Source organism: Euleptes europaea, unplaced genomic scaffold, assembly GCF_029931775.1.
Source record: "Euleptes europaea isolate rEulEur1 unplaced genomic scaffold, rEulEur1.hap1 scaffold_77, whole genome shotgun sequence".
NCBI lineage: Eukaryota > Metazoa > Chordata > Lepidosauria > Squamata > Sphaerodactylidae > Euleptes > Euleptes europaea.
The window spans coordinates 24,111-39,859 of record NW_026612597.1 but is presented as its reverse complement, the minus strand read 5'-3'; the positions used below and the strand labels follow the sequence as shown (position 1 = coordinate 39,859).

At 42.3% G+C, this 15,749-nt stretch overlaps 1 long non-coding RNA gene across 2 annotated transcripts in view; it reads left to right on the top strand.

Moving 5' to 3' along the window:
- Positions 1-15,537, top strand: part of LOC130493158 (uncharacterized) — a 30,002-nt gene extending 14,465 nt beyond the window's left edge. For both annotated transcript variants that reach the window (XR_008933949.1, XR_008933950.1), the window contains 3 exons: positions 1,880-1,942; positions 4,547-4,629; positions 15,464-15,537. This is a non-coding gene — a long non-coding RNA (uncharacterized LOC130493158). The remainder of the gene's footprint in view (positions 1-1,879; positions 1,943-4,546; positions 4,630-15,463) is intronic.
- Positions 15,538-15,749: the final 212 nt, after the last annotated feature.

The following is a 15,749-nucleotide window of genomic DNA, read 5'->3' as shown; positions in this document are numbered from 1 at the left end:
CTTCCTTTAACTGTTAGTTGCAGCCCCTTATACTCTCTGAATTCTGCTGTCAACTTATTGTCTTATAGAAATATACAGGTCAGAAGCATTTTGGGGGGAAGGGAAGTATCTTGCTTATCATAGTGGATTTTTGCAGTTTTCTTCATGCTAGTGTCAGTGAGACTGCACACAAATAAGAGGTACTTGGAAACAACATAGCTTTAAGAATGTGGTCATGCACTTCTAATGTTATGTGTGATTACCCTAAATCATGAATGTATAAATGGTAATGTTTGGCTTTAAAAATTATAATGCAATCTTAAGGGACGGTGATTGCGGCAGGCCCAGGGACAACACAGTCATGCTGCCTCAAACCCTGTGAAACGGCTGCACGCAGTTTCACAGGGCTGCGCCTCCATTTTTGCAGGCACAAGTTTGCACTGGCAAAAGGGAGTGTTCTCGGGGTGAAAGGGCTCAGAGAGCTGACTAAAGTCAGCCCGCCCCCGGGAACGCCCCTTTGGCTCTGACGCAAGCCCTTGCTGTGTGGGTCCCCAGCACCAGTGTAAGCGGCCCTGTGCCAGCATTAGTGCCCATTTAACTGGCGTAAGTGGCACTAACACAGGCTCAGGGGTCACACCAGCTCCTAAGGCCATTCAGCCTTCAGGATTGTTCTACCCATCTTACTAAATCAGACTTTTGTGCAGAGCTGGGAGGATCCCCTCCAGTCTGTTCTCAAAATATTTGGATGGATGTCAGCTTCTGGACAATATGCTAATTAAATAAACGGGTTGCCATAAGGTGGCTGCAATTTGATGGCACTTTACTCACACATAATCTGGGCCCTGAATTAGGACTGGTATACACTGGGGCCCATGCTGCCCCAGTGTGGGCTCCACTGCCCCCTTTTTCCTGTTTGTATGAGCACAGTGTCATAAAGGACAAAAGTGTGCATAGCAGCATCCTGAGATACTTAGTCCCCTTGCAGTCCTGGATTCTGTAAGCAGCGTCTAGGGTCTAATGCAAGTCCTACTACATAGCCCTCCCCTCTGAGTCCAAGTAAGTAAAGGGTGACGGAGGGAACTTTGCGGGCTCCAAATAGATCCACTTTGCATCATCTTGGCCTCTGCAGAGGCCTGGTTCTGATTCTGGATTCATACTGGCTTTCATGGGTTCCCCCTGAATCCAGAATCAGACCCAGGCCTCTGTGGAGGCCAAGATGATCCAAAGTGGATCTATTTGGAGCCCACAAAGTTCCCTCTGTCACCCTTTACTTACCATGGGGGCTCACTCCCATCATTAATCATGTTACTAGTACTTTTTAAATTATTAAGCCCTTTGCAGGATACATTTCCTCTTATTTATATAAAATGCTATTAGAAATTGGAATGGTACATAGATTATTTTTACATCATAATCTTACACCCTCAGCAGCTACTGTATCAACAGGTTTCATTCTTTATGAATTACAAATGTTCTTCAGCTGCCTTTGTAGCTGGAAAGTTTTTCTTAAGTTATAACTACACTGCTCTTATACTTTTGTTAATGAATTTTCTCATGATAATATATTGAAGGAGATTTCTTTCTTGATGTGTAATTTGGATGACTCAGAACCACTAAGTCAGTTTACCCTTTAACTGTAGAATGTTTGGCCTTGACAGAATTAATCAAATTTCAGTCTTAATTGTGTGTACGTTATTTGTATTTACCTCACTGAAATCTTTGGCTCTTTTTAAATAATTCTTTACAGCTTACAGCCTGCTCCTAAGCATATTTATTTACACTGAGACCTGCTGAGTCAATTGGTAATTACTTTCTAGTATATGTAATTAAGATTGCAGCAGTATTCAAACAAATGATGAACACTGACAGCAATTTAAAATATACTCTTCCTTTTAATTAGGTAGACAAGAAGATTGTTCGAACAGAAATAGGAGTTCTACTTCGACTTTCACATCCAAATATTGTAAGTTTGATATTTCTAAAGTACAAACTTAAACATTTGTATTTGCTTGTATGCCTTCAATACTGATGTAACACTTTAATGGTGTTAATTACTTTATTTTATTTCTGGCTGCCTTTCCACCCAATTCAGGATTTTCAAGGCAGCGAACATTAAAATGTCTAAAACATTCAAAAGCATTTAATATATATGTAAATAATTATAATATAAATGCATAAATACATAATATAAATGCATAAATAGAAACACATAAACTCATAAAAGCACATATAATGTCCTTTTTTTGCCATACAGAAGGACAGGAAAATACAGCAGAATCAAAAAGTGGAAGGAAAATGATGCAGTTACAAAGATGAATTATTCTTGTCTTTAACAACCAGATGAGAACAATGATTTCTTAATGCATTAATACACAGCTCTTCTTTTTGAACCAAGGGTTTCTTGAAGAGTCTTCGGCCTTTTATGCCTGGGTTGTTCCCATTGTGGTCATCCCCCAACTACTTCAGGGCTTTGTTTTAATTATACATGTATTTTCCAACCTTCAGAAATTGCCTTGCTCTCCCCTTGCGTTCCCCCCGCATTTTCAGGATGCTGTTTAACCCTGAATTTAAAGTCTGCCTCGATCCCAAATCGAAAGCCAGTCCTGTGCATACTTGTCACTTTGGTTTTTCTCTCCACACCATTCTTGCTTCTCCCTCCCACTTGTCTGTCCCCCTCCTCCAACTCCTCCCATTGAAGCCATTTGCAAGTGCACTCGGGAAAGAATAATGCTGGGATACCATGAGGCTGCTTATTTGGTCAGTTTCACAGAGAGTGTAGCTCAGTTTCAGATTGAACAGTTGAGAGATTATTTTCCTTTTATGGGAAATGCATAACACCTTGAAACAGCACTCATGGGAACATCGTTTCCCGGAAGAAAGCTCCTGCGCCACCACGAGCACCTCGCTGCAGTCCTATCCACCCTTGCCAAGAGGAAGCCACTCATCGTCTTCCAAAGTGAGTCTTTAAGGCATTGCCAGAAGCTGCTATTTGGGGCTGCAATGGACCACAAACTTCCTCTTCCAGAATGCGTGATGTGAAAGTAAGCCCCATTGACCTCAGGGTAGAAATGCATACACTGCATGGAGTGCAACCCTCCCCAGTCCCACACATATTTGCTTAGTAGTAAAAGGTCCCAGGGTTGAATGGGGCTTACTTCTAAGTAAGTGTACCTAGAGCAACATGTAAATCAGCCTGGATGTGGGCTTGTTAAACTCATTATTTAGAACATTTATTTATATTCGCATTTATAGTCCAGCCTCGTTCCCAGTCAAGCTGGGCTCAGAGCGGGTTTTGTAGGGCACCTTGTTGGCACAAAGAGAGGCTGCCCCCCGGTTCTTGCGCAGAGTCGCGATCCTGTGGTTTATGTGGTGCTGTTCTAAGCGGAACTTTCCTCATAGCCATTTGCAGAGGGTATCACTTGGATTCAAGCAGAGATTGTCTTCTAAGGGGCCGAGTGGTCGCCTGCCCTTTCTGCCCCTCCCGCTCATTCCATTCCAGCGCCTCAGTGCCTAAAGCAGGGGTGGGCAGAAAGGAACCGTACAGTGGGCCTTTGGCTGATGGCCTCCTCGGGTTGATCCCCTATTGGTTGCTGCACGTCTTGGGCCAACAAGCCAATGAAGGAATGCCAGAGGGGCTGGGTCTTGTTTGGAACCAGTGAGATACATCTTGGGTCCCCAGGCAAGGAGTACATGGGCTTGGGGTCCTTTAGCACACATTAATGCATTTGGTTTATGACCCCTGTATTGAGGTAGCCAGAAACAAATTGGTGTGTGTGGGGGGGGGGGTTGTCCGCTCCCTTCTCTGCTTTGGCTGTAAAATGGGCACTTAGTTCAGATCAAATGAAAGAATCCTGCTGTGGGGATGGTGGTGTATTTTTTAAAAAACATCACAGCCAGTTACAAAGCAGCGTTTTCAGGAGGAGTGACTCACGTGGTTCAGAAGCTCTGCATTTTCACTGAGGATGCATAATTGATTACAAGGTATTTTGGGGATTTCTTCGGAGGGGGGGAGCCCCTGTGCATAGTGTTTTGAGAATTCGACTGCAAATACTGTGCAGTTAGAGAGCAGCAGTTCCAGTGGAAACAGACCATGCACAAAAGGCTTTCTCCTCCAGAGTTTGGTTCCATTTAAAAGTATTTCCATTGGATCCGGAAATATTCTGATGAGGGGCCTTTGGGAAACCAGTCTGTCTTACCTGCTCTGGTTTACTGTGAGCTGGTGAGCTGTAGGGATCCAGAGCCATAGATGCAGAGCTGGAAGGGGCCTTAAAGACCATCTACTCCAGTTCACTGTTCAATCCAAGAAATCCAAAGCTGGAACCTTCCTGACAAAAGCCAGCTTTCCCCCTGCGCTTGAAGACCTGTAGACAGAATGGAAGACACAGAGATCTCAGGAGGAATTTAAAAATTAAAGTAAGTTCCTACAAATTTCTACAAACAAAAGGGAGAAAGTGGTTAAACTTATCCATCCTTTGTTGTATCTCCTTTTCGTAGATAGTCTTAACATGTAAATGTTCTCTGATGAGCAAAGATGGGGAGAAACTCCTTATGTTGTTCATTCCTCTAGATAAAACTGAAGGAGATATTTGAAACTCCCACAGAAATCAGCCTTGTCTTGGAGTTGGTCACGGGAGGAGAACTGTTTGACAGGTAGGTGATCTGTGAAAATTATATGTCATAAAGGAATATAATTGTAACAAGGACCCTTACCATGAAGATGGGCCATTTTGTGTTTCTGGGTGGGAAAGCAGGAGTCCAAGAGTGATACGGCAGGATTTCAGCCCAGTCATACTAACCTGGCCCATGCAATGCCTTGGCCTTGCTCTCCACCGGCTGGTGTACAGTGAGGGGGGAAAAGTATTTGATCCCCTGCTGAATTTGCCCGTTTGCCCTCTGACGAAGAAATGACCAGTCCATAATTTTAATGGTAGCTGTGAGAGACAGAATAACAACAGGAAAAACCCCAGAAGACAAAAGTCAGAGATTGATGTGCATTATAATGAGTGAAATAAGTATTTGATCCCTTTGCAAAAGATGACTTAGTACTTGGTGGCAAAACCCTTGTTGGCAATTACAGAGGTCAGACGTTTCTTGTAGGTGGCCACCAGGTTTGCACACATCTCAGGAGGTATTTTGTCCCACTCCTCTTTGCAGATCCTCTCCAAGTCAGTAAGATTTCGAGGCTGATATGTAGCTACTCGAACCTTCAGCTCCCTCCACAGATTTTCAATGGGATTAAGGTCTGGAGACTGGCTAGGCCACTCCAGGACCTTAATGTGCTTCTTCTTGAGCCACTCCTTTGTTGCCTTGGCCGTGTGTTTTGGGTCATTGTCATGCTGGAATACCCATCCTCGACCCATTTTCAATGCCCTGGCTGAGGGAAGGAGGTGCTCAGCCAAGATTTGACGATATATGGTCCTGTCCATCGTCCCTTCGATGCGGTGAAGGTGTCCTGTCCCCTTAGCAGAAAAACACCCCCAAAGCATAATATGTCCCCCTCCATGTTTGACTGTGGGGATGGTGTTCTTGGGGTCGTAGGCAGCATTCCTCCTCCTCCAAACACGGCGAGTTGAGTTGATGCCAAAGAGCTCGATTTTGGTCTCATCTGACCACAACACTTTCACCCAGTTCTCCTCTGGGTCATTCAGATGTGCATTGGCAAACTGCAGACGGGCCTGTACACATGCTGTCTTGAGCAAGGGGACCTTGCAGGCTCTGCAAGATCTCAGTCCTTCACAGTGTAGTGTGTTACCAACTGTTTTCATGGTGACTATGGTCCCAGCTGCCCTGAGATCATTGACAAGTCCCCCGTGTAGTTCTGGGCTGCTTCATCACCGTTCTCATGATCATTGCAACTCCACGAGATGAGATCTTGCATGGAGCCCCAGACCGAGGGAGGTTGACAGTTATTTTGTGTTTCTTCCATTTGCGAATTATTGCACCAACTGTTGTCACCTTCTCACCAAGCTGCTTGGCAATAGTCTTGTAGCCCAGTTTTCAAGCTGGTTGATACAGGATCAAATACTTATTTCACTCATTATAATGCACATCAATCTCTGACTTTTGTCTTCTGGGTTTCTGGGGTTTTTCCTGTTGTTATTCCGTCTCTCACAGCTACAATAGACCTACCATTAAAATTATAGACTGGTCATTTCTTCGTCAGAGGGCAAACGGGCAAATTCAGCAGGGGATCAAATACTTTTTCCCCTCACTGTATACTGTGGCATTGGGTCAGAGGGCAAGGCCTCATGGAGCAGATCTTTGTCTAGTTCTCCTCTGCCCAGATAACAGCAACAGGACCCAGACACTATCCTGGTACCTTAAAAGGCCTTGAGGGCAGAAATCCATCCAACCCATTCCTGCAACAAGGAATGAGCCTTTGCCCCCTAAGGGGGTAGCAAGTGGGAGTAGTATCCAGCCTCCACAAGACACTTTCCCACACCATTTCTTTGATAACCAGCACTTGCTAACCTGCATTGCATTGCACATGAAGCCATACTTTCTGTTGTCTGATTAAAGCTAATTCTTTAGTAAGGAAATCCACACAATTCAACAGAGAAACCTTTCTTTATACCTTGAGAGATCACTGTAGCAATCATATTCTAGTATTCTACCATTCATATATTCCCACTATTATATGTATAAAGGTTGCATTGATATCCCCACATACCCAACAATCCCCTTTAGCCCCTTGATAATTTTTTACCAATTTAAAGGGTGACAGGTGCCTCTGGTACAGCATTTTTATTAAGTTTTCTTTGGCAGGAGGTTTACTGAAAATTTTAAACCACTTCTTAACATGGGTGAACACATGAAACTGCCTTATACTGAATCAGACCCTTGGTCCATCCAAGCTCTTGGTTTACTGGGGGCTTTTAGATCTTTCATCCAGAGCTGTACAATTTTTTCCCTGCTATTTACTATCAACATCCAATAAATAATTATAGATCTTAGAAAATATATTCCTTTCTCCAGCTATTGCTGATTTTCCAAAACCTGTCGGTTGGCTTCTTATTCTTCTTTACTTAGTAGTGTTTGTAGGAATGTTTTAGTCTGTAGATACTGGAACCAGTGAATCTGTCCATTGCTTAAAGAAGATATGTCTGCAAAGGTGATAATTGCTTGCCCATTAGGTGCCATTGTCTATGATAGATCCTATGCCAGTGTCACCTTCCACTACTGCTTCTGCCCTGTTGCTACCCTTCAAGGATTCCTCTGTCCCCATCACCATTAGAACTGTCCGTTCTCTTCTGCTGGTGTGGCTGTTGATTCCTGAAGGGTGTGGATGCATCTTCAGTTGGTGTCTCAGCTGTGACCATTCCTCCTTGAGTGACTCTGCTAGGAGTTTAGCCTCTTGACATAGTCTAGGCCCCTCATGGTATTGCTCTCAGCTTTGCTGACATACACAAACCCCCTCATCATGTTAAGGTATGCATCCAAGAGGGGGACATGTACAATTAGCCTTTTACAATTCTTGAGACATTCTTTCACCTTTTATAATTTGTGAGACATCATTAGTATTTTTTCTCCAGCAGGAATTTATACATATTTACTGCTTTTAACTTATTTTGAAATTTACTATCATTATGCTTTAGATTGTAGGCTTTTATATTATTACTTTACTGGATGTTTTAGGAGCCCCGTGGCACAGGGTGGTAAGCTGCAGTACTGCAGTCCAAGCTCTGCTCACGACCTGAGTTCGATCCCAACGGAAGTTGGTTTCAGGTAGCCGGTTCAAGGTTGACTCAGCCTTCCATCCTTCTGAGGTTGGTAAAATGAGTACCCATCTTGCTGAGGGTAAAGGGAAGTTGACTGGGGAAGGCACTGGCAAACCACTCCGGCAAACCACCCCGTAAACAAAGTCTGCCTAGTAAACATCGGGATGTGATGTCACCCCATGGGTCAGGAATGACCCGGTGCTTGCACAGGGGACCTTTACCTTTTTACTGGATGTTTTGCATATTTTCTGACTGGCTTTCAGTATAGGTTTCTATAGAAAATTATTATTACTTATTGTGAGGATGGTTTTGGGTTATCCTACATTATCAAGATTTAACTTAATCTTGCATCAAAATTGCCATCAAATTAGAAATTTGGGGGGTTGTATAGGATGAATGCCCTAGCCTGGATGGCCCAGGGTAGCCTAATCTCATCAGGTAGCCAGCGTGGTGTAGTGGTTAAGAAAGGTGGTTTGGAGCAGTGCAGTATGATCTGGAGAACCGGGTTTGATTCCCTACTCCTCCACATGAGTGGCAGAGGCTAATCTGGTGAACTGGATTTGTTTCCCCACTCCTACACACGAAGTCAGCTGGGTGACCTTGGGCAAGTCATTCTCTCTCAGCCTCACCTACCTCACAGGGTGTCTGTTGTGGGGAGGGGAGGGGAAGGTGATTGTCGGCATATAAAAGCCAACTCTTCTTCTTCTTCTTCATCTCAGAAACTAAGCAGGGTTGGCCCTAGTTAGTATTTGGATGGGAGACCACCAAGGAATACCAGGGTCGCTATGCAGAGGAAGGCAATAGCAAACCACCTCTGTTAGTCTCTTGCCTTGAAAACCCTACTGGGTTGCCAGAAGTCAGCTGCAACTTGACAGCACTTTACATGCTTGCATAGGAAAAATAAAAAGCATTGGAATATTTCTAAATATGTTGTATGGAATACTTGTTTAGAATACACTCAGTAGGTTATATCTTCGCAATCACTAAGAGAAAATGTATACAAAATGATGTATAAATGGTATTTAACACTGAAGAAATTAGCAAAATCGTTTGCTTCAATGTCACCAAACTGTTGGAAATGTAATAAAGAAATAGGATCTTTTCATCATATGTGGTGGACTTGTGAAAAAGCTAAGAAATTTTGGGAGATGATATATAATGAAATAAGGTTGATTTTACAACAAAATATTTCTAAAACACCTGAAATGATGCTATTAAGTATGATACCGGATACCATTCTTACTCACCGAACCTTTTTGATTTATGCCACCACGATTTATGCCACCACGATTTATGCACGATTGATACATGCAGCTAAATGGAAGACAGTCGATATACCAGACAAAAAAGACTGGATAAAAAAGATGCTGGAATTGACTGAGCTGGTGAAGCTTACAGCTTTGATAAACCAGAATGATAATGTACAATTTTGGGGGGAATGGGAGGCTTGGAGAATTTACTGTGAAAATCAATTTTTAATGGGACCATTTAAAGGATACTCTTTGATCTAATCCCTTATCTACACTTGGTATTAATTTTACATTAGGTACTGATTTAATAATGCTGGCTAGGATAAGAACAGGGTAATTAAATTAATATTGGGCTTAGCTGCGTTAGCAAAAGTTTATACAATTTATTTTTAGATGGAAGAGGGAGAGGGGGAAGTCATTTTATTGTTTAATTAGTGATATTATTTGGGTTTTTTTATTACTACTATTATTTTTACTATTGGATATTGTTTTCATGTTGATATGTCAAATGAAAAAAAATATTTTTTAAAAAAGAATACACTCAGTAGGGATTTTTGTGCTGTTTTTTACACTTGCTTTATTAGGCTCTAAAATGTGTGTCACTTTACTCCTGAAGGAGCAACTTTTTTTAAAAAAAGTGGCTGCGGATGTCATAGCAGTCTTATGTGTCTTCTAAATACTCTTGTGAGAATTTTGCATTTTCTTGTGAGATAAGAACCTTAATAGATTTTCATTGGCTAGCTGCCATTCCCTAAGTGATGACTGTTAAAATATTAAAGATTAACTGGGTCCTTTTTCCCTTTGAAGAAGTAGTTGTATTTCACTCAAATAGCATTTTTGGTCTACCACTGCTTATTCTCTGATTTCACAAGAGTTCATTAGTGTATGGGGGAAATCATATGATAAAATTAGATATATCTTCTTGAGAAGAAGGATCTTATTCAAGTTGTATGTCAGCTAGTTTTGGCTTTTATGTTTTGCTCAGAGTTGTGCGAAGGAAGACTAAGGCATTGCAGTTCCAGATATCTCCAGCTCATATTTGTATTGCCATGCACGCAAGTCCCACTTACAGTAGCATTTATTTCCAAGGAAAGCTTTAATTTTAAACATATTTGGAGGCAGGGCACCTAGATGTTGCGAGAGACATGAAGGTACCATCACTCCATGCTTCTCCCCCCCCCTGCCCTTCCCTAACAGTACCAAATTTAATACAACATGTGACATGATGCCACTGTAATATGTGTTGCCCTGCTCCCACCTTCCACAGCCACTGATGTGAGAACTAGGACCAGGTAGCACACAGTGTTTAACACTGTGGCTGAAATTATGAGGAAGAGAGGAAATGAAGTGTCGAGCTGTGGCAGCTCCATGTTTCTCTTAATGTCAAGTGTGTTTAGGATTATGAATTTAGAGTGTGTGATGTGGGATTACTAGTCGAAATATATGTATTTCCTCATCATCACCCTACAGAAATGTGTGATAGTACCCTGTATCATGAGCTATAGTTCTTAAATGGAAAGACTCAGTTTCCAGAGATGAAGCTATTAAGAAAATGAACTTGGAAGTGTTGGGCAGGAACTCTCAGTAAGAAACCGATCCTTCACTTCAGCTGAGTTTTGACTTGTAACAGAATAAAGGGTATTTGCTCCAGTCGAATGTTGTCTGGTACCTCTTGTTAATGAAAATGTCTGACAACAGATAAGAAAATTTAAATTTCAAGGACCAACCAATTATGTTTCTAAGAAATGCTCCTCCAAAAGCCTCCCAAATAGTTCTGTAAAAGAACCCCCCCCCCACACACACACACGGTTACTTGACCCAGTAAGGGAAAGTATTTCTCTATATGGAAAGTTATACAGCTGTCTCCATCTTCTGAAGTTTAATGGTCTGGTGTCTTTTCTTCAGTGGTGAGCAACCACAAGCATAACTTTCCCACACAGTGTGTGGGGCAGCTTCTGGGGCTTTCTTGACCCAGTATACACTGCTGTAAGTCCAAGGACCTATGGAAAGCAGTGGGCAGTGGCTATAGTGACAAAAAAAAGTTGAGATGTCATTAATTGCCTGAAAAGATCCTAGCAAAACATCTGGGTTCTGGCATGAAGCTAACCACTGTTCATTTATTGCAGGAAAAAAAGACTTGGTTGAGCTTTGCATGCAACACAATTAGTCTTTCAGAAAATTGGCAATTTTGCTAGCAATTTATTTGGTAAAGGGAAAGGTGTGACCCCTTCTCCCCTCCTCTTCCTGAACAGAATGTTGCAGTATAACAGATTCTCTGAAAGGGCTGTTATGTGCATAGCTGCAGTAGCTAGATCAGGGAGAAACCACGTGTGCACCATCCTCTTCTATAAGTAGTTGCATCATCCAGTTAGGGATATAAATATGGAATCCTTGTTCCATACATGTAAGCTCCCTAGTTGGATTGGGGAGACAGTTTGGAATAATCCTACCTTCAGACTGCCTCTAACTGTAAAGCTCTGGGAGATGAACAAAGTGGAACCTTCTGTTTTCTTTAATAGAGGTTTTTTTCTTCTCTCCCATCTTGCCAAATTTTTGTATTCTTATCTTTGCCACAGTATTAATGTCTGTACCTTCCTGTGTTATATACTATTTCAAGCAAATGTTTAGTGTTACATGTAAACATAGAGTAAACATTTCATGGCTTTTGTCATGCAGTTTAGTGAAAATGGAAGTTTATACTAGCTAGCTCTGCCAATAAGTGCCCAGTTTGAATCTTGTGCTCTGTGAAGCCAACATTTTTTTAAAAATGTTCAAATGTATTTTATTGTTAACAAGGAAAAGTAGAAAGGGGAAAAACAGAAAAAGTATTTAAAAGGCAAATCTTTATTTTCTTCGTTTAAAGATGTTGACATCAGCACTTAAAATGACTGTGTTATTCCTCTACAGAATTGGCTATAATTTGGTAGCAGACTGCAGAAAATGCTTACTAGTACCAGTATTCCTTACTGTGTTACTAGATTCTACTCTTATTCAATGGGCTGGATTAGATCACCTTGATATCAAATTCCTATTGCCTTCACTGGCATATTTTATTACATAGCATGAAGCATTCAGACCTGCACATGCTCTTTGATTTTTCAAAGATTTTATGTTGGCTAAACAATAGATTGCCAGTAGTAGGCATGTGCATGCATCGCTTGACTGTAAGGTCATTTAAAATATCTCTAAATAGTTTAAAAATTACAAGCCCTTGGAAAATTTTCTGCAAAATTTACAAAAGTAGCGTTTGCAAATACAGTAAGTAGGCCATTTAAAAATGAGATACTTTGTCTTTCCAAACATTGAGCATCAGCACTAAAATGCAGGTCTAGTTACTTGTTCTCCAAACTCAGCCCCTCCCCCGGGTTTGCAGAAAAATCTGAAAACTGTAAAAAAAATTACATAGAAGAAGAAGAGTTGGTCTTTATATGCCAACTTCCCTTCCTCTCCCACAACAGACACCTTGTGAGGTAGGTGAGGCTAAGAGAGTTCAGAGAGAGCTGTGACCAGCCCAAGGTCACCTAGCAGGCTTCATGTGTAGGAGTGGGGAAACCAACCTGGTTCACCAGATTGGAGTCTGCTGTTCATGAGGAGGAGTGGGAAATCAAACCCAGTTCTCTAGGTTAGAGTTCACCGTTCCTAACCACTACACCACACTGGTTAACCCCCCCCCCAAAAAAACAAGAGTGTTGCCCGTTCACGTGCAGTGAATTCTCATACATTCTCTGTTGGCGCCTGGAACATGTGTTGGTGAAGGGACTTGTGGGGTCATGGGGCAGCAGTGACAGTGGGGAGCAGGCTGGGCTCAGTGATGAGAAGGCTGGGCTGGGCAGCTGTGGAGGCCACCTGGCTTCGATGAAGGCTCCAGTGATGTGGAGGGGGGGAGGCTGGCCCAGCGGTCAGCAGGCCAGCAGCCATAGTGGGCCCAGCAGCCATGGAGGGCCACCTGGCTTTGGTGGCAGCTCCATCAACGTTGAGGGGAGAGGAGGCCTGGCACCAAGGAGGCCAGCAGCCACAGAGGGCCTCCTGGGTTCAGCGGTGGTGGCAGTTCCGGCAATCTTGGGGGGAGGGAAACATACTCAGCAGCACAGAAGCACACAGCTGCAGAGGACCACCTGGCTTTGGCGGCGGCTCCTGCAATAGTGGGAAAGAGACAGACCCAGCAGCAAGGAGGCTGGAAGCTACAGTGGGCCTGGTAGCCATGGAGGCTACCTAGCTTTGGCAGTGGCTCCAGCAGTGGTGGGGGAGAGGCTGGCCCAGCTGCGAGTGGGGTGTGTGTGTTTGTACTGCGAGTCATGCATCGATGGAGGAGGTAAGTGTGTTGTTTTGGGGTGGGTAGGGAGAGACAACAGTAGGCAGAGCAACGCAGTGGGAGATAGGTAGGGAGAGCAGCAAGGGTGGGGCGTTGAGTGGAGTGGAGTGCCATGGGTGGGGGGTAGGCAGAGCAACGCAGGTGGGAGGGAGGTAGGGAGAGCAGTGATGGTGGGGCATTGAGTGCAGTGCCAGGGGCAGGTAGGCAGGGATTTTCCTGTGAGTTTCTCATGCTTCCCCGCTTGTAACATATCGAATTGCATATTTTCAGTTTTAGGGAACATGTGGAACGTGGTTTAATTAAAGAACAAGATCCTTTATGGGCCATGTAGAATTTTTTTCTCTCTGTTTCAAAACTGAGGAGGGGAAGGATGAGTAATTGCTTAATCTTTCTGCCTTGCTAATATATTGTGGACATCAATAAATCTAGATAATGTATAACTTTGTAAAAAAGAAAGACAAAAAAGTAACAGGTTATTAATAAATGCCCCAGACCTGTTCCTTTTTTAAATTTTAGCCCATGACATGATTCACGGTGTTCTCTGTCCCTTCTTTCTTTGTCCCTCTTTCCCCATATGCACAGTATTCTCAAGTTCTGCTGAAATACTACCAATCATCCAGTACTATTTTTCTGGTTTGACCAGTTAGATGGTGTTCTGGAAGGTGCCAGGATCTGAAAAACCAATATAGATTGAGCAAACCCCCACAAAGATATTTTTTGCTATTGACTTCTGACCTGCCAGGCTCCATCTTTAGTCTTTCCTGCTTATCTTCTGGCACCACATAAGGAGTCAGCATTTCTTCAATCAAAAGGTGGCAACTTTTCTGTACTATGAAAAGTTCTGTACTGAGCTAATTTAAGATGCTATTTCTTTGGGATAAATGAAGAAATAAATCAAGTATATAGGAAAGTATTGTCGAAGGCTTTCACGGTCAGAGTTCATTGGTTCTTGTAGGTTATCCGGGTTATCCGGGCTGTGTAACCATGGTCTTGGAATTTTCTTTCCTGACGTTTTGCCAGCAGCTGTGGCAGGCATCTTCAGAGTAGTAACACTGAAGGACAGTGTCTCTCAGTGTCAAGAAACGTCAGGAAAGAAAATTCCAAGACCACGGTTATATAGGAAAGGTTTGCTTATTATGTCTGTTCTTGAATTCATGCATGCTTCTAAATACATTAGCTTTACTATTTGCTTTACTAATTCAGAAACATGTCGTGATAAATTATTGTGCTGTATCTTCACTGTGTTGTAGTTATTTCACTGTGTTGTGGTCTTTTTGCATGGAGTCCAAAGATTTTAGAATTCATCTTAATCTGTACTGTGAAGTCATTTTAGTTTATGAAGTAATCTTTCTACAACCATTCAACATCACTGAGTAATCTGAAAACCAAACTATTTTCTGTCTTGAGATAAGATTCTTTATTTCTGCAGTCCTCAAAACCCTGATTCTGGAGCAGGCCCATTGATTTTAATGGAACTGTTCCAGAGTAAAAGGTATGAAGTCTTCCTTTTAATTATCATCCTATGAATTGGTGCTCTATGTAAACAATGCAAATGCCTGCTCTTGTGCTGAAATGCGTCCCAAGACCTCATGTGTATTTCTCACATTTTAGCTATTGCCAGTACAGGATGAAAAGTATCCGTGAAATCCAAATAGTCTATAAGACTGGTCACCTACATTATGGAGTCCCGCCATCCAGATGGCATGAACTTACTGTAACTCTCTTTTACTTCTTGCTAGCATGGTTAGGCTTCATCCTCTATCCCTACTCAGGCCTACATCTCATTGGTGGAAATGGGTTTATCCCTAGCAAAGTATATAGAGATGATGTGCCTATCATCTGGTGCCAGAGTCAGTACAGTACAGTTTATTAAAACGGTCCGTGACCAGTAAAATATGCCAGTCAATAATAGGTGCATTTCTTGTGGCAGCTTTGATTTTAATATTTGTTAGCAGAAGTGGATTTCATTTTTACTGCACATGTGTTGATATATTAAAGGAATCTTTTTATTTTAGCTGAGAATCCTTCGTTATAGGCAGTAACTATTTTTAGTTATGAGTGTGGCACTTCTTATTCTATAGGAGACATTGTAAGAGGTGCTGATTTGATTTCTTTGGGGTTAGTTTTTAATGAGACATTGAAGCAGGATTGTGTGTTCTTATTTAATCCTTGCATTTAAGCTGTATCTTCTGTTTTCTTGATAGGATTGTGGAAAAGGGATATTACAGTGAGCGAGATGCCGCTGATGCTGTGAAACAAATCCTGGAGGCAGTTGCAGTAAGTATTGATTAGTAGTGCACATTCAGCTTAGAACAATGGTTCATTTATTTGGGATGATTTAGGTCATTAGTATACACACAAATGTGACAATAGCTTGCCTCCAGTTATGGGACTGGTTTCTTTTAATTGTTCTTTTAAAACAGTGCTGTCTATGAGAAAAAGTGCCCTTGTTTATGGCAACATTATCTTTCACCCTATATACCTAAGTGA